The 21,775-nt window shown below is 39.3% G+C and overlaps 1 protein-coding gene across 3 annotated transcripts in view; it reads left to right on the top strand.

The window, feature by feature from the left end:
• The window catches only part of FAT3 (FAT atypical cadherin 3), a 660,150-nt gene that overhangs the window by 78,753 nt on the left and 559,622 nt on the right, over positions 1 to 21,775 (top strand). Inside the window, exon 1 of one of the 3 annotated variants that reach the window (XM_045087202.1) lies at positions 16,635 to 17,025. The exons of the other annotated variants lie outside the window; for them this stretch is intronic. The gene's annotated coding sequence lies outside the window, so the exon portion shown is untranslated. Of the gene's footprint in view, positions 1 to 16,634; positions 17,026 to 21,775 lie in introns of those variants that run through there. 3 annotated transcript variants of the gene reach the window in all.

Raw genomic sequence — 21,775 nt, 5'->3', positions numbered from 1 at the left:
CCACGTCATCGCATATGGCAAAATTTCATTTCTTTTGATGGCAGCATAGTATTCCATTGTATATATATACCACATCTTCTTTATCCTTTCATCTGTTGATGAACATCTAGGTTCTTTCCATAGTTTGGCTATCGTGGATATTGCTGCTATAAACATTTGGGTGCATGTGCCCCTTCAAATCACTACATTTGTATCCTTAGGGTATATATCCAGCAGTGTGACTGCTGGGTCATAGTCTAGCTCTATTTTCAATTTTTTGAGGAACCTCCATACTGTTTTCCAGAGTGGTTGCATCAGCTTGCATTCCCACCAACTGTGTAGGAGGGTTGTCCTTTCTCCTCATCCTCGCCAACATCTGTCCCTTCCTGACTTGTTAGTTTTAACCATTCTGACTGGAGTGTGGTCATATCTCACTGTGGTTTTGATTTGTATTTCCGTGATGCTCAGTGATGAAGAGCACCTTTTCATGTGTTTGTTGGCCTTTTTGATGTCTTCTTTGCAGAAATATCTGCTCATGTCTTCTGCCCATTTCTTGATTGGATTCTTTGTTCCTTGGGTGTTGAGATTGATAAGTTCTTTATATTTTGGAAACTAGCCCTTTATCTGATATGCCATTTGCAAATATCTTCTCACATTCTATCGGTTATCTTTTCATTTTGTTGACTGTTTCCTTTGCTGTGCAAAAGCTTTTGATCTTGATGAAGTCCCAACAGTTCATTTTTGCCCTTACTTCCCTTTCTTTTGGTGATGTTTCTATGAAGAAGTTCCTGTGGCTGGGGTCAAAGAGGTTGTGTTGCCTGTGTTCTCCTCAAGGATTTTGATGCATTTCTGTCTCACATTGAGGTCTTTCATTTATTTTGAGTCTGTTTTTGTGTGTGGTGTAAGGAAATGGTCCAGTTCCATTCTTTTGCATGTGGCTGTCCAATTTTCCCAACATCATTTCTTGAAGAGACTGTCTTTTTTCCTTTGGACATTGTTTCCTACTTTACTGTAGATTAGTTGAACATAAAGTTGAGGGTCTATTTCTGGGCTCTGTGTTCTGTTCCATTAATCTATATGTCTTTTTGTGCCGGTACCATACTGTCTTAATGATTACAGCTTTGTAATAGAGCTTGAAGTCTGGAATTGTGATGCCATCATCTTTGGCTTTCTTTTTCAACATTCCTCTGGCTATTCAGGGTCTTTTGTGGTTCCATATAAACTTTAGGATTATTTGTTCCATTTCTTTGAAAAAAAAAATGATGGTATTTTGATAGGGATTGCATTAAATGTGTAGATTGCTTTAGGTAGCATGGACATTTTCACAATATTTGTTCTTCCAATCTATGGGCATGGAACGTTTTTTCCATTTCTTAGTGTCTTTCTCCATTTCTTTCATGAGTACTTTATAGTTTCCTGAGTATAGACTCTTTGTCTGGGACTTAGTGCTCTTTCAGTTTCCACTCCTCCACCATCTTGCTTCCCCCTCCCTTGGCTCTTCTTTCTTATTTTAACATCATCTTTCTGGATTATATAAAATTTTGTAAGTCATGCAAATTCTCTACCTTATTCCCCCCCCCCCCCAATTTTGGAAAGGTGGGATATTAATTAATAAAATGCAGAGCCTGGAGTTAGGTATTCATCTATGTTAATTCCAGGCAACTATTCCTGTCTGTTTCTTTCTTCTAAGTTGGAATATTTAGTAGAGCTAGTGTAATCTCCATCAATCGCTATTGATCCCTTGTAGTGGGTTTGATTGCTTTATTCAGTGGCCATAGGCAAGGTTTCTCCTCTCGAGTTCTGATTACCTTGTTAGAAGCAAACCTGAAATCTCAGTTTGGTAAGAAAAAAACATCAGAGAGTTCCTACGAAAAGGATATCAGAGAGCTGGAGATTTTCTCAAAAATGTATTTCCTATGTCATTGTCTCATTTATTCATTCAGTACACATTTACCAACCATTTACTCATTGACATAAACTCTTCTAGATGAAACTAGTGGGTACAAAGCAGAATAAAAGATTAAAAGCAGAATAAAAGAATTCTTCACCTAGATATGTATTTAGGTTAGCCCAGGAATGGAAAATACTGTTCAGTTCATACACAAACTTGGTTCCAAGGCTGCTAGGAACACCTATGTTAAAAGTTGCTGCATTCAGGCTTGGCCAGGAGATTGTGCTGGGTTAGCGGGGCCACTGTGAGCCAGGGCATGGAGTTTAGCAGTAGACAGTCATATTGCTATTGCTATTTGCTTTCCTGTGCTGGGAAATATCTAAAAGCAGTTCTTTCGCTGAATTTTGGAGCCAAGGAAATGCAAGGGGCCTGGATGGCTCAGTAGGTTAAGTGTCTGCCTTTGGCTCAGGTCATGATCTCAAGGTCATGGGAGTGAGTTCTGCATTGGGTTCCCTGTTCAGTGGGGAGTCTGCTTCTCCCTCTCCCTTTTTACCCTCCTCACTGCTTGTGCTCTTTCTTTCTCTCTCAAATAAATAAAATCTTAAAAAAAAAAAAAAAAAGAAAGAAAGAAAAAAAATGCCTCCTCTTGGTTGGAAAAGAAGTCTCCCATTATAATCAGTTATTGTAACTTTTGGTTAGAAATATATTTTAGTCTTCTGAAAATTTTTCCTCTATTGCCTTTCCTCCCTTTCCTTTTTAAATTTTAGGTTCCAGTTGGGAAATTGTTCTCTTCTTGAGAGAACAATTTATTCCACAAAAGCATGAGATGAAGCCAGCTGTTCTGCTGACTGTGGAATGAAGGTGCCTCAAACTCTTGATTTTTCTTTTCTTTTAACACAACAATTACTATTCTTGGATGCACAACAGAATCACTTCAGATAATTAAAAAAAAAACCCAGATTCTACCCCAGAAAATGATACTCTTTGGGCACCCCATAGATGAGATTCTAAAGTGCAGGCAAGGTTGAGAAACACCATCTAACCAGATCAAGTTCAGCCTCCCCCAGGTTTTGGTTGCTAGATATTGGTCTGGTACAGTTGCTCCCACCAAGTGGTGGGGATAGGACAGAAGGAATAGAGGGAGGCGGCCATATTATTGGTTTCGCCTGGTTCAGTGGTGAGGGACAAACTCAAAGTATATAAGTACAGTTGAGTTATTTTCATCCAACTAGACCCACAATTTTGAAAGTGTCCCTTGAGTTAAAGGGTCAGAATTCCAACTCTAATTCCCATGCAGTCTTGGGGAAACAGTATGGAGTTGCGCCTAAGAACATGTGGTTAAGATTTGTAAAGAAGTTAATTCAAATCCTGATTTTTATACTTAAAATGTGTGTGGCCTAAGCAAGTTACTTAATATTATTCTGACTTAGTTTCTACCTCTAAAAAATAGTGGAGTATTACATGTATTTAAGGGTTGTTTAATGGTTAAATGAGACTGTCTATAACACTTTATGGTACCAAATACACAGGGAAGGCTCACTAAACACTGGTTGTCATGGTAGTTACATATGTAGTGTAAGGGTCAGCCAAAGATCTTGGACCATGAATACCACCATAGCGCTAGCAATGCTGGGGTACTACAATCTACCTAATGACATAGGAATGGTTTAAAGACCTGCTAGTGGTTACTGGCTCATCAGGTCCAACTTGTCATAGTCCATGTATTTCATAGCCCTTTAAAAATCAGTGGAATAAATGGATAAAATACTGAGTGGATGTTTCAAAGCCCAGAATGAAATGGAGATTATCTCAGTAGTTAGCCTTCTTTTTCCACCTTGTCACTGACTTCCCTCTTTGTTAGGATGGTGCATGAAGGATTGACTCCATTGCACATGCTGCCCTTAGTAATGACAGTCCCAATCCCATAGTATTCTCCAGGCTCCGAACCTGTAAAGAAGGGCTGACTTCTTTCCTGGATTTGAATATGCTTCCTTTGCTAAATATTTAGACCCCTCACTGACCCAGAGCCATGAGTTTTAAGTGATCTCTAGATTTTGTTTTAGTAATTAAAGACTGTATGCCCATCAAAATTACTCAGACTTCAATTAGGCAACAAAATAGGAGCTTGAATGAATATTAGTTAACTTGCTTCTGCCCTGTTCCCTAGAAACAAACGAAGCAAAGCATGAGGAGCAACCAAATGCCAGATGGTCGATAGCAATAGAATAGTAGTTGACTGGAGGTGGTTCATCATTAGTAAGTCCTTCTCCTCCATGAAGCTCTCCTTGAATTCCTATCTTTCAGCCAGATGCAAGAACTTGTTTCCTGAATTCTTCTGATGTTTTGTTGACATTTTGATGCTAGTTTTTCTTTTACTGAAAGTCTTTATGTACATATTTCTACTAGATTCTTACAGGAGAGGCTTTGTATTATTTTTGTATCCCCCTTAATATCTAATATAGAACCTTTTATGTAGTAAGTATTCAGTATTTATCAACTAAAGAGGTATATGCTTTGGACACAATCACAAGAAATGAATGTGTACCATCAAGACTCATCACTATAATCCTGACCAGTGAATGACAACTGTTATTTATTCATAAGATATTTAATGGCAATACTGACAATGAAACCTTTCAAGTTCCTTTAGAGATTCTTTGGTATGTTACTTTTTAAATGTCCATTCTCTAGAAAAAACCATGGCCACAAGCAGTGGAGAGCATCCACCATTGTGTTCTTCCTTCCAATTCACAAGTGGTATATAAGCGTACATTTGCAAACGTACTGTTTTGTGTGTTCTGCTGGTGTTTGAGTGTAGTTATCATTTAAAATTCTTCCACCTGCTTCCAGATGTCAAAGTGGGGAGGTGGATTGCTCTTGAGAGCTCATCAATTCTGCTTCAGTGGACTCTGGAAAGATGCATGATGTAAATTTTCTTTTGAAATCTTAAATTGTTCACAATCTGTGGCAATGCTTGCTTTATTTGAATATGTTGGGACGATGGGGTGGCAGTAATTTGAGTGAGAAATTCTGTCCAGCAGAAGCTGGACATACAAAATGAGCATATGCCTGCATGATGGTAAGCTCTTTTTGGAAGAATAAGCTTGTTTTTGTGTGCACAACAAGGAAATGGGGGTGGTGAAGACATCCAGGATAAGACAAGTGGTGATTGACAGCCCAGCTGGTGGAGATGGGTAATTGGAAATTCATGGCACATAAATCTCCCAACACTTATCTTTTAGCACAGGAAGAGAGGAGATCTGAGCATGGGAATGTTTAACTCTTTCAAAAGGATCTAATACTGTAGCAAATCCGTAAGTTCTTCATTTTAAATTTAATTAAATTATGGTTTTCTGTCTTGGAGAGATAAATGCATTCTGCTTAAGGAAATGACTGTTGCGCAGTAAATGGGAATCTATATAACTGTTAGAGAAGTTCTTCATCTGTTAGTTTACTAAGAATACACAGTCCCTTCCCATGGGTCTCATTCCTTTAAGGAGCAATTGTTTCCTCCTCTCTTCATGGATTTCCGGTTTCTCTGTGTACAGTGATGTCTCCTTTATATGTCTTAGCTTTCTAATTTCCAAACTAGTGTTTTAAAAAATGAGATGTTATTAGATCATTAGCAAGTAACATGGATTAAAAATGAGATAGTATAGGGGACATTTGCCATAGTTGTTGAAGTCTCATGCTTTTTCTGATAATTTGACTTTTGGTTCAATGTCTTGGAGCTGGACAGCTACCTTTCTTTTATTATCTTCCTCACGATAACCCATTAGACTACTAAAGATAGTGATTAAGGTCCCTCTTCTAATTTTCTTTTTCTAAGTCAGACAACCCCATATATCATACATGTTTAAAATTTTTTAATCTCAACAGAGTAGAGTGCTTTGGATTCATCAGGGTATTGAGTGAGATTGGCAACCTCAGAGTGTCCTCTTTGTATCTGAACTTACTCCTTTCTGTAAGTGGGATGGGTCTTTGAAAGGAATGACTTGTCTCTGCTCTGCTTTTGTTAATATTAGGACACTTACCTAATCTTAGTGTCTTGTATGCTTGAAGATGTGTGACCACATCTGCGTTGTTTCTGGCTGGCAAAGTGTTGCATCTGTTGCAATGCCAGCGTTCCTGCTGGTGAACAGAGCTACACTGTAGGGGGCCAGCTCTCTAGATGACTTCCAAGCTTCCATGAACATACTGCCATGCCATCTGACTGAAGCCTAAAAAGGGAGTATAGATTGGAGAGGTACACAGACAGAAATGAGAGTAATAATCATGGTTGGGTATAGAATGGGTTAATTAATCTGAAGGAATGCATTGAGTCTTGGAAGTGTTTACTTGTGTTAGGCATCCTTGGAAATACCAACAAGGACAAACTATGCTCCCTGCTAACCTGAAGCCAGGAAACCAAGGTTATCATCTGAGCGCTTCTAGGAGCCAACCTAGTTACCTAGATTGCACTAGATTTTTAAGATGAGTTGGGAAAGTGTTGTACTAGATAATAAAGTATAGTAGGGACAAAAATGTCAAAGCTGTCTTGCCCTTTCCAAAAGCTATTAAGGCTACTTTATGATTCTGATGTGTGGAGAATATGTGATCTCACACAATGCCCCTTGCTGTGCACAGAGGAAGAAGACAATAGATCCATATGGATTGACTGATTCAGTGTGGAACAAGGTAAAAGCGGGCATGGGGTGGGGTGGCGGGGAGTGGTGGGTAACAAGGAATGGCTGAAGACTTATATTTGACAATCACAGCAGGAAACCTTTAGCAGAAGTGATTATCAAGCTTTTAAAACCATGTTTCATGTCTTAAAAAGCAGTGTAATTAATATATGTCTCTTCAGTGAAGGAAACAAAAAGCCACATCTTCATTGAAACAACATCAGCGGCAGCTGTCAGCTCTACCAAATATAGACTTTGTATGGGAAGGCTCTGGGTTCAGTGGTAGGTTAAGTTCATTTTTGTCATCCTTAAGGTTTTTTGTGAATTGTAAAGCCTTTCATGGCCCTCATACCTACAAAAAGAAGTCCAGTTCCATAGCCTGGCACATTTCAACCCCCACAAACTGTCATTAACCTGTGTTTCTACTCCTTATCCCATTAATTCAATAGATATTAACTGACTCTCTGTGCTAGGCCTTATGCAAGTAGCTGAAGATTCTGATTCAAAGAGATTAAGTTTCCTGTTGTCTGGATGAACGTTCTAAAAGCAGAGGAAAACATGAAAGAAATCCATAAAATTAAGTGCTGAAATGTGGTAAGAGTGATTTCTACAGGGTGCAAATGTGGTTCATAGACATGTCCTACATTTTCAAGTTCCTTTGCTCATTGTGTGTCCTATGCCAAGAATGTTGTTTCCCTTGCAGCAAAATCCAACTTTTCAGTCAAGTCTGAAGGTGACTTTTTTTAGAAACTGTCATGGACTTTTCCCATTGGTGTTTGTGTGGGAGTGTGGGTGTGCACTTGCTGTGTCACTGGGTTAGTGTTCCCTGCTATGGGTGCGGACTTTCATGGCAGAGGATTTGCCTTGTTCACGTTTGCGAAGAGTTCCTACTCTTAAATGGGAGTTTGCAGGAGTGCAAGCAAGTTGTTGTAGCAAACTTGACAATTGTGTCAAGAGCACAATTGTGTGTCAGTTGTGCTCTCTGTCTAGAATACTTCTTCCTAAATCTTTGATTTAATGACTCAGTTTAAGAGAAGCCTCTGACTCCCTTATCTAAAATAGAACGTTCTTGGGGTGCCTGGGTGTCTCAGTTAGTTTAGCATCTGACTCTTGATTTCAGCTCAGGTCATGACCTCAGGGTCATGGGATCAAGCACCTTCCGCTCCAGGCTCCATGTGGAATCTGCTTGAGATTCTTTCTCTCACTCTCCCCCTGCTCTCTCTGCCTCTCTCCAATAAGTAAATAAATCCTTAAAATAAAATAAAACAGAGACTTCATTTTATCCAAGTTTCTCTTTATTGCTTTGTCAGCTATGTTGTTTCACAGCATGCATCACTATGTGAAAACTATCTCTTATTTTTTTTTCTCTTTTGCTACTAAACGTCCATTCTCTATGAGCAGGGATCTTGCTTGTCTGGGTCACCGCTGAGTTCCTCACACCTGGAACAGTGACAGACCCATAGAAAGACATTTTGTTTCCTTTTTACCTCGTTTGTGTTTCTGGTCAAGCATATGTTTTTTATTATTAAGAAATGAGCTCTTCACAGATTTTCATAGTGTTTTCGTCTCTCTCTGGGCTTCAGTTCTTCTGTTTCCTTGAAGATACTGGTGGCCAGATGATGTTTCTCTTTGGCTACACTCCGCTCTGTGCCACTGACTTTTCGTGGAGTTTTTCTCAGCTCGTGCCCCACAGAAAATGAGTTCTTTCTGAATCATGGAGGCCTTAACCCTCCCCTCCTGTGCTTTTGGTGGCTGGTGGCCTGGAGTCAAGGTTGGGGTTTTCGAAGCCTTTGTCTTTCTTAGCTGTTTATCTCCCTGGAGTCAGCTGACCAACACTGATACATGTATTACATTTAATAAGGAAGAGAGTAAGGTTCTTCTTTCCTCAAGGACTGCTGACTGCTCCTTAGGGAATAAGGACATGGAGTTGAGGAGAGAGGATGGGTAGATGGCGAAGGGGGAGAGAATACTGTAGTGGATAAGCATGTGCCCTTGGAAATCCTAGGATTCCAACCACGTGAGTGTAGTGAGTGCAAAGGGCCCTGCTCACCTGACTGAAGGTGGCTAGGTGAGGATTTCTCTCTGTGCACCTATAGAATTTGCATAAGGAGGAAGCAAAATGGCCAGTTCTGGGTCTGCAGCTCTCTGCCAACCAGTCATCCTTACTTGGACCACCCTCCTCTATGTAGTCTATAGATGGGCAATGGGGTAAGGGGTGAGGAACTAGCTTTGCTGGATGCTGAGTCCAGCGCCACTCTTCAGTGAGGGCAGTTATACCTACTGTTCTCAGCTTTGGGACTCAACAACTCAACAAGTCAGTTACATTATTATTATTGTATTCTTATGCTGAGAGAGCTTATAATGTGTTGCAATTATGGGGGAACAGGGAATCACAATGACTAAAATATCAGATGTAACTGTATCTTCTTTGTATGCGTCCTAGTTGTTGTGTGTTGTACACACACATGTATTTTAGGTTAAGCTGTAACTGCAAAACTCCACAAAATCCCCAAACTCTTTCCATAGAGCCCAAAGAAGTGCTAAATCCTTCAGTGTACAGCTAAATGTGGAGCCTTCTAGAATTCCACTGGCACATCCTAATGAACTGTCTGTGTGAACTTATCTAGTCTCTGCTTTGGAGATGGAGATACACACATGCATATACAGATACATAGATATGTACATACCATAATCCTCTCATCATAAGAAAATATGGTGGCCTTGTTTTTCACTGATCATTAGCATACATGGTACAAACTGCCTAACAAAAGACGAAAGTATTTTTCTGTGAAGTTTTAAAATACTGTTGGAGAGTATTCAGATGCCCTGGTGGTTTTATGTCACAGAAACTGAAATTCTAAGGAAGAAATGGCTTTTGTCTGTAGCATGGCTACATAATGAACTACAGTAGCATTTATTCAGCTGAAAACCTCTGGCAGTTCATTGTGTAAATGTAAATTATAATTATCTACCTAGTCTTTTCTCATGGTAAGCTTATTATTGAAAAGGTTGTTTTATTTCCTATTTTTTCTATAGTCTTGGCACCATGTATGTGTATATTAAGTTCAATTTAGGGAAAAGAAGAAAAAATTGCTAAAACCAATTGGTAGAAATCACCCCTTTATGGAATATTATCAAACCTCCATAGTAGCATAGAAGGCACCACATTTACAAACAGTCTCTAACATTTATAAACATTTTTTTTTTTTATTGCTGGCAGGAATATCCAAACAGAGCTCATAGACCTGTTTTGAATGAGAAATAGTCTCAAGTTGGAATTTATTATTATAATCACTGTTTTTATTAATCATTTAACAATTGTATAGTGTTGATTAATTTTCTGGCAGCATTATGTTAATAAGATTTCAGGGAAGGGAAAGAAGTCATTTCATGTATGTGGGTTTAGTTTAATTTTATTCACCAAAACGGTATTTACTTAATAACAACTATGGAAATAGACACAGATTCGGGTTTTGTCATCTTCTGTTTTAGTGCAGAGCTAATGAACAGAGTGGGTGCTTGTGGAAAAAGAGGTCGGTAGAGCTAAACAGGGTATGAGTCACAGGGGTGCATTCTGGCCTCATTAGAGGGTTTGCAGTTTGGATCAAAGATGTTTGGCTTCTAGCAGAGTGTGATGTGTCTATGGATGCTTGGTCAAAGTGAAGTAATAAGGAGGATTGAGAGCCTCTGTAATTTTAAATTTGGGCTGATTCTTAATGCACTGATGAGGAAACCCCTTTAAGTGGAAATCAGTTTACTGAGGAATTTATTTATAAATTTGGAGGTAAAAATTTTATTTATTAGATTTTTATTTATTTACTTGACCAAGGGAGGGACAGGGAGAAAGGGAACACAAAGCAGGGGGAATGCGGAGGGAGAAGCAGGCTTCCCGCCCAGCAGGGAGCCCGATTTGGGCTAGATCCCAAGACCCTGGGATCATGACCTGAGCCGAAGGCAGACACTTCATGACTGAGCCATCCAGGTGCTCCTAAAAATTCATTTTGAAGCTAAAATTGATCTGGTTATGCTAGTTTTTAAATTGTTGTGTTGTTCTGTGTTCCATTTTTTCCCTTCTCTTTATTGAATGACGATGTTTTGTTTTGTTTTGTTTTACCTATTTGTCAGAATGAAGATCTAGATCTCTCATACCAGCCCTTGTGGGTATGTATTGTGAATATCTTAAAATAAGTACCATGTGGGGGTGCTTGAGTGGCTCAGTAGCTTAAGCGACTGACTTTTGGTTTTAGGCTGAGATCATGATCCCATGGGAGTCCAACTCCACAGTCAGCGGGGAGTCTGCTTGATGATTCTCTCCTTCTGCCCCTCCCCCCACTCTCTCCATCTCTCTCTCTCTCTCAAATAAATAAATAAATGTTTTTAAAAAACACTATCTGGATATTTAATGCTTTGAGGGACTAATACAGTCTTGATCATTCTAGGTTGTGAGGAATTGAGTCCTATACATTGAACCAAATGGCAGGCATTGCTTAAGTATTTTGCTCTTAGAGTCTAGATAGACTTTGAAAATCTGTCCATAAAAAGAAATTTAAGAATAATAAAGTTATTGTTTACTTCAAAGTTCCTGTAATAGGTCTTAGGTACTATACTATCTTTCTAATTTTTCTTCCTTTATGAAATACTTATAATTTGGGTTGATGGGCAGAGGAACAGTGGTATTGTAACTGGGAGTGGGCTGGTTTGACATTATCACACAATTATTTCATTTTGGATTAGAATTTCACAACTGATGGAACAAACCTTGAATAAACGTTGACAGCCCATTAAAGTGTAGTTTAGAGAGTTTCAGCTTCCAATAATAATAATAGACTTTTTTTTTTAGCAATTGCACGGTTATGTAAAGGTTATGTAAAGGTTTCAATTGAAAGCCCATGGGATTTGATGTTATACTCTGGTGTTTTAGTGATTTTAAAGGGTGTTTGTAGAATATTTATCTGGGAAGTAAGGGAGCTGTGTAATATGACTTTCCAGCCATCTCTAACCTTTTTCTCATAAGGCATTTTCCCTCCTTAATCTTCTCCAGGGTTTTCTGGTCCTCTGAGCCATGCCTGCTTGCAGAGTATGCTTTAGTATAGATCTCCATCAGTGCTCAGAAGGGGTCCTGGTAGCTCCTTTGTTGGTCTCCTGCTTTCTTTCTGCATAATAAATCAGGGTTCTGTCTGGGTTGGAATGTCAATTCCACAGTGACTTCTCTGGGAAGTCACTGAACCTGTTTTGGTTCTTAGCAGAGTGTGATAGAGGCCACAGACCTCAGGGCCTGACCCTCTGCTTTATAGATGCGGGACGAAGGATTGGTGAAGACTTGGGCACCCGCTGAGAATGTGCCCCGGTGTTGGTAACAGTGTTATCACTGGTTACCATAGGTCTTAGTAACTCTTTCTAGAGTGAATATCTACCCTTTGCTCTCACAGAATTTCCCCTTGGTTGAGTTTATTTGTATTTGTGTCATTTGCCTGACTGAAATGTCAGTCTCCCTCTAGTATGTTAGATCAGATGTCCCTGCTTTTTGGAGATGCAAATGGGCAAAGATGGCTAGGGTCTGGGTCCACCTGTGATCTGGACACACTATGGTGGGAAAGATGAGGTCTGTCCTGTTTGAACTGGGAGGACATTATTAGAAGAAGGAAAGTTAAAAGGACAGCATCATCCTGAGACTTGCATTGACCTGGAAGGGCTGAGGTGAGGCGGGGCCCAGAGGAAGCATGGACGTGGAGGTCACAAGTGCACAGGGAATTGATCAGCAGATATGAGCTGTCAGTAGTGGCCATCCTGTGGGTCCTTTTGCCAGGACGGATGCACCATGCTGACTGATCCTTTCAGTGGGTCAGACCAACCCAGGCATGACACCTAAATGCAGTGTGGTTGCTGAATTCGATTCTGGACCAGAAAAAAAAAAGACATAAATGGTACATATTGGCTAAGTTTGCTTCATAGACATTTGTGAGAAAAGTTACCGATTTGTTTCAAAGTTCTCTCATTATAAGCCATAGTAGCTACAGGGAAACTGATGGCATTTCTCTGTCCTGTCATTCTCTGGGCCCTCTTTTTTACTGCAGTGGAGCTGCTGGAGAATCTTGAAATGCCACCAAAATGTTGAAAGAGAAGGGTTCAGAATTTTCACATCATCAAAAAATCAGTAGGCCCAGAGAGGTGTGCTTTTTATAGTTAAACCACCTGTGTCGATTTGGGGGTAACTCAATTTTTATAAGTTTTTTTCTTTTAAAAGTCCCCATTCCAGAAGGGACAGTTTCTTTTTACTGTAGCATTCAAAGTAATAAATATAGAAGGAATAATGGAAAGAGAAAATTACCATTTAGCAAACTCCACAGCAGTAATTGTCATAGGCAAGAGTTACCAATGGGTGCTTAAAATTCGTGAGTAAAAGTATGATAAGGGGGCGCCAGGGTGGCTCAGTGGGTTAAAGCTTCTGCCTTTGGCTCAGGTCATGGTCTCAGTATCCTGGGATCGAGGCCTCCATCGGGCGCTCTCTGCTCAGCGGGGAGCCTGCTTCCTCCTCTCTCTCTGCCTGCTTCTCTGCCTACTTGTGATCTCTGTCTGTCAAATTAATAAATAAAATCTTAAAAAAAATAAATAAAAGTATGATAAGAAACAGTATATTTGCATAGTTCCAAAGTATCTTCCCACAAAAAATCTCTAAGTTAAAGAGTGAAAAGAGTTATTGTATAATGGAGAAACCTAGTAGCTATCATTTTTACCAAATGATCAAAGTTAATATCACCAGTAATGGGGCATATTGGTATCATATACCTGTTGATAAGATGCAGGAGAAAGGAGAACATCATTTCCATGACATTCTTTCCGAAAACGCGCATCCTAAATTAATCATGAGAAGACATTGATAAACCCAAATTGAGAGCCCTTTTACAGTGTAACTAGCTAGTACTCTCCAGTAGCAAGTTCATGAAAGACAAAGGAAGATTGAGGAAATGTCACAGATGACAGGAGACTTAGGGAGACCTGACAATTAAATGCGTGGGTTCTTGAACTGGGTTCTGGACCAGCAAAAGGACATACCTGGGATAGTCAGCAAAAAATGAGTAGTTGATTAGTTAGTTAGTGTTGATTAGTTAATAGTGTTGATTAGTTAATAGTATAGCATCACTGTTAATTGCCTGCCATTGGTATATGGTTATATAAGATGTCAACATCTGGAAAAGCTGCGTGACAACTATATACAAACTCTTTGAACTAGTTTTTCACTTTAGTAACCTTGAAATTATTATTTTTTTTTATAAACAAGATTCTCCTTTCTTTAAGAGACCTTAAGCTTTACTGAATTAATGGATTCATTAACTCCCTCCTATCTTGTCTCTGCACACACACACACACACACACACACACACAGTCACCTTGCTGAGAAAATAAAATCAGGGGGACACTTCCCTTTGATGTTATCCTTTTGAATATTCAGACTGCATTTTTTAGCTTCTCAGAAGCACCCTGTCCTCTTATTGCAACCAGTAGGAAAAGGCACAGCTCCACTGTAGGCGGAAGGAAGTGCTAGCTTTGCCCAACACCTGGGTCTTCCCACCCTTTAGGGGCTGTTTAGGGGGCACTGAGAGCAGCCATATTTGCCGTGAAGTAACTGACTCTTACGCTTCAGATCCCTTCACTCTCGGGGGCTTCTTCCACACTCTCTACTTAGTTTTGAACTCATAATTTTATACTCCCTATTTTAAAGAGAACCCTCCAAATGGTCTAAGTGTCAGGCCCTAGGGTATACCTAGAATCCTTTTACCTAATGGGAGTTATTTTGCCTTAGACAGCCCCTTTTAAGACAACACGCCCATTTGCATGCTGGCTCCTATTTCAAAACTGCAGAGAAGAAAATAAAAAGCAGAAGCTAGGATAGAATATTTCCAAAGTTGCCCTTTGTTTGATTTGGCACACTACCTGGCCAGGCAAAATCACAATCAAATAAAGCCAAAGTAAACGCACATGGAAATCGTCCTTGTAAGCTGTCTGAGATGGGGCACATTTAGTCAGAAGACCAGCTTTGCCGCATCTAAAAAGATCACTGTGTAAAGAGGACGCTCTGGGACGCTTGGAAGCAACATTGCTTAGACTGTGACTCAAGTTGCGGCTGTAAACATACCTAATGCTCGCAAGGGCGCACCAGCTCACCCCCAGCGAGGCCACCAGCAAGGTCACCAGCTCACTCCTCTGCCTTATATCTCTCAGATATGCTAGCAGCCCAGGCTTCTTTCCCCTCTCATTTTAAAGTAGCAGACCTCACAAGAAGAGTCCAGTTATTCGTATGCAGAAATCTGTGTTAAATAAAATACGGGATCAAGCCAAGGAGCATGAAATTTGGAGTTGGTGTTGACAGCCCCTCATTCCTGCCGCTTATTAATTTTATTTCCCTCCTCAGCTTGTGTCGTTGCCTATAAATTATTTAAACACAGGTTTTCATATACTGTGATTTAACTCTTTAAGACCTTTTGTAACACAGGGGAATTAATGATCTCTTTCTCTATGAACAGTTTAAATTGAGCTTATTCTTATGGAAATGTGATCTTTAGTAATTTGATTAAAGGATTTTTTTTTTTTTTTTTTTTTGCTAGCTGTAAATCTAGCTATTCCAGTCCTGAATTTATCACAGACATTTTTATTTTTCTAGTCACGCACTTCTGAAATCAGAAGTTTGGAGTTACAACACCAGAAACAACGTACTCATTTTGAAGTTGACCTCTTGTTTCTCTGACTTTCACAGTTTTGTGTGTGTGTGTGTGTGTGTGTGTGTGTGGTGTTTGGAAAGATTTACCACCATCTCTTTCTTTCACAAGTTGGTTGGATTTGTTTCCAGAGTAAGCAGAGGACAGACTGTAGAAGTGGTTTGAAATAAAAAATTAAACTAGTTGCACCAGAAAGGAAATATTGTTAAATGAAGAATTGCCGGGGTGGAAACCCCACTTGAGAATGATTGCCCCCTCCCATTTCTTTTAATGAAATAATTAAATCTAGCCTTGTCCATTTCGATATTGTTTTAACTCTGGGCTTTGGGGAAAAAAACAAACAAACCAAACCCAGTTTGATATAAAATGAAATCCGAACTAGAGAGAATACAATTTTTAAGAAAGACATGCTGTGAAAGTTACTGGAGGAAACCAAGTCAGGTTTACCAGCAAGAGTCTCCAAAGTGTGCATGAGCGAGTCAAATGTCAGAGCATCAGAATGATGTTATGAAGAACCCAGCAATCATGAAAGTCCCTTGGGAGTTAAAGCCTAGAAAACCTCACAGGAGAAACAGCCTGCTGCCCATCAAAGACCTGAAGATCCAGGAGACATGATTTCACTGACTTCAGAGGTCTATTATACTTAAGGTTTTAAAATATGTTCAATCAAGTCATCCTGCCCTTCCCTGCACTCACTTCATCTCTGATCTGCGTGTGGCTCCTGCCACCCCTAGCCTCCCCAATTTGGCTGTCACTCTACAGAGGATATAAAAAAGCAGCAGACCCAGTTTCCTGGCGGTTTTATTTTATGGAGATGCTAAAAGGCAGCTTATTTCATATTGATCATACCAGCAAGCTAGCCAAGTATGGTGTTAATTGGGTCCTCTGGAATTCTAAACCCCTGGGACCAAAAGCTTTCTAGGAAGGAGGGGAAAAAAACCCATAAGCTGCATAAAAATGAATTCCAGGAGCCCACAATGTCCCAGTTGCTGGTGATTTGGCCAGCTCATTTTGTATCCAGTCTCTTATTTCAATTAGCTTGTTTTGTGTTGTGTTTCCCCACACCCCCCTTTCCTGCAAAGCCGTGAAGCCTTGTTTTGAAAACTGCTGCCCCAGAGTGCACTGGTTTGGCTGTCCTGACCTCATTGTTCTAATGCTCATTCCATATGTGGGTCACATACTAGCGCTCTCCCCCGCACCCCTCCACCTCCTTCTTATCCCTCCAGCCACCTCCCCTTCCCTTCCCTTCCCTGTCCATGCATTGGTTCTCTAGCTCTCATTCTCCTCCCCCCCTCAATCTCTCTCCCTCTCTCAGTCTCAAACACACACACACACACACACACACACACACACACACACACACACTTTTCTCCTCTCAAGAGGCAGAAGTAGGGGCCAGATTTTCTCAGGAGCTTTGCAAGCAGAACCATTCAAACTTAAAAAGCTAGTTGCTGTGCATTTAGTTTATGGCAAACAGCACTTCACCTTTGTGAAAGTAATTATTCTGTTCTCCCTTTTCCCCTCTTCCCACCCCTTGCCCTTTTCCTCTCTTTTTCCAGGACAAAGGTTTTTAAGAAACTAAGATTGCTGCTTCCTTCTGCCCTCTCTTGTTACCGTGGTAGCCAGGATCTCAGACAGTGAAGGATGGAGCCAGCAGGCTGGGGTTTTATGCACAGATCTTTGAGGGCTACAGAAGGAGTCCACTGAGAAATGTGCATTGCGGGCATGCTTGCTGAGTTTATTATGCCGGTTTTCTGTCACTTTCTCTGACTAAAAGGTAAGGGCTTCCGTAATTTGCTGCGGCTGAGAATTGGTACATTGTTCTCTTTCTAAGACCTTCAACTAATTGGCTCTTGAGAGAAGATTGGAATGGGACTTTTTGCTTGACTTCTGTAAGTTATCCTTTTAGAATTCTCTGACTTTTGAACATCTGAAGGAAAAATAATTTGGGCAATTTTATGGTTATTGATGGATTGTCCATGTACGTGTCTTCAAGGAAAAAAAATCCCAACTTTTGATTTCATGATGTTTCTTTCTTTACATTTTAAAACTTTTCATTTGCCAGTGAAAAGATGTGATATATATGTGGTCAGTATTTTCGATGATTTTTGTAAACTTTGGGATATCATCCTAAGCAAGATAGGAATATTTTAATTCAGCAGGTTGCATTTTTATCAATGAAAAATTATAGTGCATTTGAGTAATAAGTAAGTAAGGAAGGAAAGCTTGAGACTATTTAGATGAGTATTAACATTTACAAGGATTGGTCAGTTACTCTAGGATGGATAAATACATATTGATAAACATAAATCACCATTTATGCCTCTTGTTTTATGTATGTTAGAGGAAATTTTCTGCATCTGTTTAGAATTCTGACTGAACTACAAGCAAAAGAATCTTAGTAATAAGAACTTCATTAAAGTATATAGATCCTTTTTAAAAAAAAAAAATATTTATTTATTTTAGAGAGGGAGGGAGGGGAAGTAGGAGAGGGAGAGAGAAACCCTCAAGCAGATTCCCCACTGATTATAGAGCCCTGTGAGGGACTTGATCTCATGACCCTGAGATCATGACCTGAGCTGAAATCAAGAGTCAAATGCTCAACCGACTGAGCCACCCAGACACTCCAAAAATGTATGTAGACATTAAGTTTATGTTTTCAAACTTACCTACTTAAACTAATTGAAACTAGAGTATCAGTTGCTTGTTATCTCTGGGAAGAATTTGCCGTTCTTTAAGAAGCATAATTTCAAAAACAGATTGTACATCACTAGGAATTTATACCATTGGAAACCAGCTGAGCTTTGTTGAAAAAGATGATTACACTTTATTTTCTTAATGGCAGTAATTCATGAAGACACTTCAGTAGGAGTGTAGGAGGTATTTTGTTAGAGATGGAGGATCCCTTTAACGGCATTTTCCTTTATGGCTGCTGCTCAGAATGTGTAGTGGGTGGGTTGGGATCTGGTTCTGCTTATCCGTCTGTCTTAGGAGGCATAAATGGGGGAAGGTGTCTTTTTGGATAATCAATTTAAGTCAGCTTATTCTGTTTATTACTTTATGCAATTTGGGTCAAAGAGCACGGGGGAGTTTTTGTTTTTTTTTTTTTTTTTCCAAAAGGACATATGGATGTGTCTGCTTCAATAACCTAGTGATACTAGCAAAACAAACTGGACTTTTTCCAATGATTCGACCTTGATAGGATACCAGAAGCAATGTGGATACTAAGGCAAGATGGTATCTATGAAGGGAAGAAGCTTTAACTCTTTGGCCCTGATTCAAAAGTTCTTACTGAGTATGTAGGTAGAATAAGGCCTAGATTAGGGTCTGTTTCTTTCCCACAGATACCCATCACCCACAACCTGTTACCTAGTGTCTGTCATCACGTCGCTCTGGTTTCTTTATGTGTCAACAAGATGGCTTTCCTTTCCTTTCAAAATCAGTAAGAGATAGTTCAGATGGGCGCATACTCAGGGAGACCTTAAAAGTTTTCCTCCCCTGTTTTATCCCACACATCTCCTTCTTAATACAAAGGAAAAACAAACAAGGAAAGAAAAGCACACCAAATACTTCTTCATAGGCAATTTCTCCTCTCTTCCCACTTTCCAAACTTTCTAAAATTTCAATTGGATTTATCCCTTACATAAAATATAAAACCTTTCCATGTGTTAAATTGGTGATTGTCAACCAAGGGGGTGTTTAAAGGACTCACCTGTAAAGGATTTAAATAATCTCAGGCTCTAGCTGCCATGCCAGGGAATTTATTCTGGAAGTCTGTATCCGAGCCTGGCCACATGATAGGTGTTCAGTAATAGTCTCTGAATGTTAATTACTGAAATGATTTCCAAGTAGATTCTACAGGCCACGTTAGATAAGACACTGCCAAATCTTTTTCTCTTCCTCTTTAGTGGAAATTGGAGAGAGGCACTTCCTGAGTTCTGTGCTTCCTACCTGTATATAGAGAAAAGCAGGGCCTCTTTTTTAAAGGATGGGCTTCTTTTGCAGATGTTTTCAAAACTCTGAAAGTAAATGAATCACCCTTAAAAAGGCTAGTAGGGTCCTCTAATAATTTTCCACTACCCATACAAATAGTTCTATAGCAGTGATACTAATGCCAGCATTCTTAGAATGCTGTCCCATGACTGTCTTATGCATCTCAATATGATAAAATGGAGAGAATTAACAGATTGAACACTTTGTCTTCTCACAGGTATGTTTTTAAGTTAGGTGTATTTTCTCATTTAAACCAGTAGGAATGTGTTTCTTGGGTACTAATTATTATATGTCTCTTAAACAGCTCTTAAGGCACCCAGGTTGACATTGCATATCAGATGAGGGACTGTATCCATGGATCTGGAATTGGTCTGTGTCCTAAGCCTTTGTTTTTCCTATCAAAGCTTATCTCCTTTATCTTCTCTAACTTAGATGGAGTCTAAAAAAATTATTAGAACCTAAGCTATAGGAGCAACACCTTTATTTATGTATTTTTTTAAAAGATTGTATTTATTCATTAGAGAGAGAGCTAGAGAGTACCAGCAGGGGGAGCAAGAGAAGGAGAAGCAGGCTCCCTGCAGAGCAGGCTACCCCTCTCTCACCTCAGACATGGTGCTCTCTCTATTCCAGCATGTGGGGATCATGACCTGAGCTGAACCCAGATGCTTAATTGATTGAGCCGCCCAGGTGCCCCAGCAGCAAGACCTTTAAAAAAGAGAGAGTTTAGCACACTTCTGCTTATTGCAGCATTGTTTACAATAACGAAGACACAGAAGCAACCCAAATGTCCATTGATAGATGAATGGATAAAGACAATATAGTATTATATACGATGGAATATTTACACAGCCATAAAAAATAATGAGATCTTGCCATTTGAGACGTCATGAATGGACCTTGAAAGTATTAGGCTAAATGAAGTCAGACAGTGGAAGACAAATATCACATGATATTACTTATATATGGAATCTTTTTTTTAGATAGTTAAAATTTATTTATTTTAGAGAGCTTGAGAGAGAGAGCTAGTACGAGTGGGGGTGGCGGAGGGAGAGGGAGAGAGAGAACCTCAAACAGACTCCGCATTGAGTACAGAACCTGACACAGGGCTTGATCCCACAACTCTGAGATGATGATCTGAGCCAAAATTGAGTTTGACACTTAACCAACTGAGCCACTTTAGTGCCCCTTATGTGTGGAAGTTAAAAAACAAAATGAAATAAACATGCACCAAAAAAATAGAAACAGACTCATAAATACCGAGGACAAACTGATGGTTGCCAGAAGGAAGGAAGATTGAGGGATAGACAAAATAGGTGAAGGGATTTAAGAGGTACAAACTTCCAATGATAAAATAAGTCACAAGGGTGAAAAGTGCAGCTTAGGGAATATAATGAATAATACCATAATATTGTATGCTGACAGATGATAGCTGTACTTATCAGGGTGATTATGGTGCAGTGTTTAAATTGTCTAATCACTGTATTATACACATGAAACTAATACACTATCATCTATACTTCCTTAATAACAAAATAAAGAGTAAATTTTTTAAGAAAGAAAATTCAAATAAGATATTCAATATTGTCTGTAATATAAGGACTTGAATTAGAATAGATGATCCTTAAATCATTCCTTGATTCTAATCTGTGAATTTTAGCCTATATTTCTTTTATAAGTTTAATCAGCTCTCAGTAGAGTCAATTCTGCCATAACACTTATTTTGAAAATGAGAATTTTTATTATAGATTTATATATAACATATATTAGAGAACAAACATAAAGCAAATGGTGCATTTGCTTATGTCCATTTCTTTCTAGAGAAACATCAGATAAAGGCAGAAAAGTGCAGCCAGCTGAAAACCACTTAGAACTATCTAGAATGCACACATGTACACATCCCAGTCACTCATAGACTTAATTTATCCGTGCATTATGAGCCGCACCTATCCACCTTTGGTGTTACAACTTTCTGATTGATATCAGATCACCCTCGTACCATGCTTCACAAGAATTCATAAGATGCATCCCTTTCTGCACCCAGTTCTAGGTAAACCCTAGGTTTTTTTAATGAGGTAAAGTGCCATACTGATTGTAGTTTTGCATTAAATTGTAATGTAATGCAAAATTGTAATTTTGCATTAAATCTTAAGCATTTAACCCCTATAAAACTGCTGCCATTTTTATTAAGCTCCTGCTTTAAAAAATAATTATTATTAGTATCCTTTTGGAGTGCTGTACCCATAACTACATGTTTCCCCAAAACCCTATGGTTTTTATCACATGATTTGCATGGCATAGAGATTTTTAGGAACACATATGTTTTGCTGTAGCTGAACTGGCTTTAATGGATTTTGGCATGATAAAATTCCCGGAGGCAAGGTGCAGAGAACATGTGGCATATCCTAGGATTGTTTTCTGTGAATGTTGTCAGCCTAGCATGCTTCTTCCTACTTTGCATTTTTCTAGTGGCTCTGTAGGATTGCCTTGGACTGATCATTTCTCAAACCTCAAAATCTTAGGGAAAGGTGTATGAC

Source organism: Mustela putorius, unplaced genomic scaffold (genome assembly GCF_011764305.1).
Source record: "Mustela putorius furo isolate JIRA1106 unplaced genomic scaffold, ASM1176430v1.1 tig00001069_pilon_pilon_pilon, whole genome shotgun sequence".
In the NCBI taxonomy this organism is placed as follows: Eukaryota; Metazoa; Chordata; class Mammalia; order Carnivora; family Mustelidae; genus Mustela; species Mustela putorius.
This window is presented reverse-complemented; position numbering and strand designations above follow the sequence as displayed.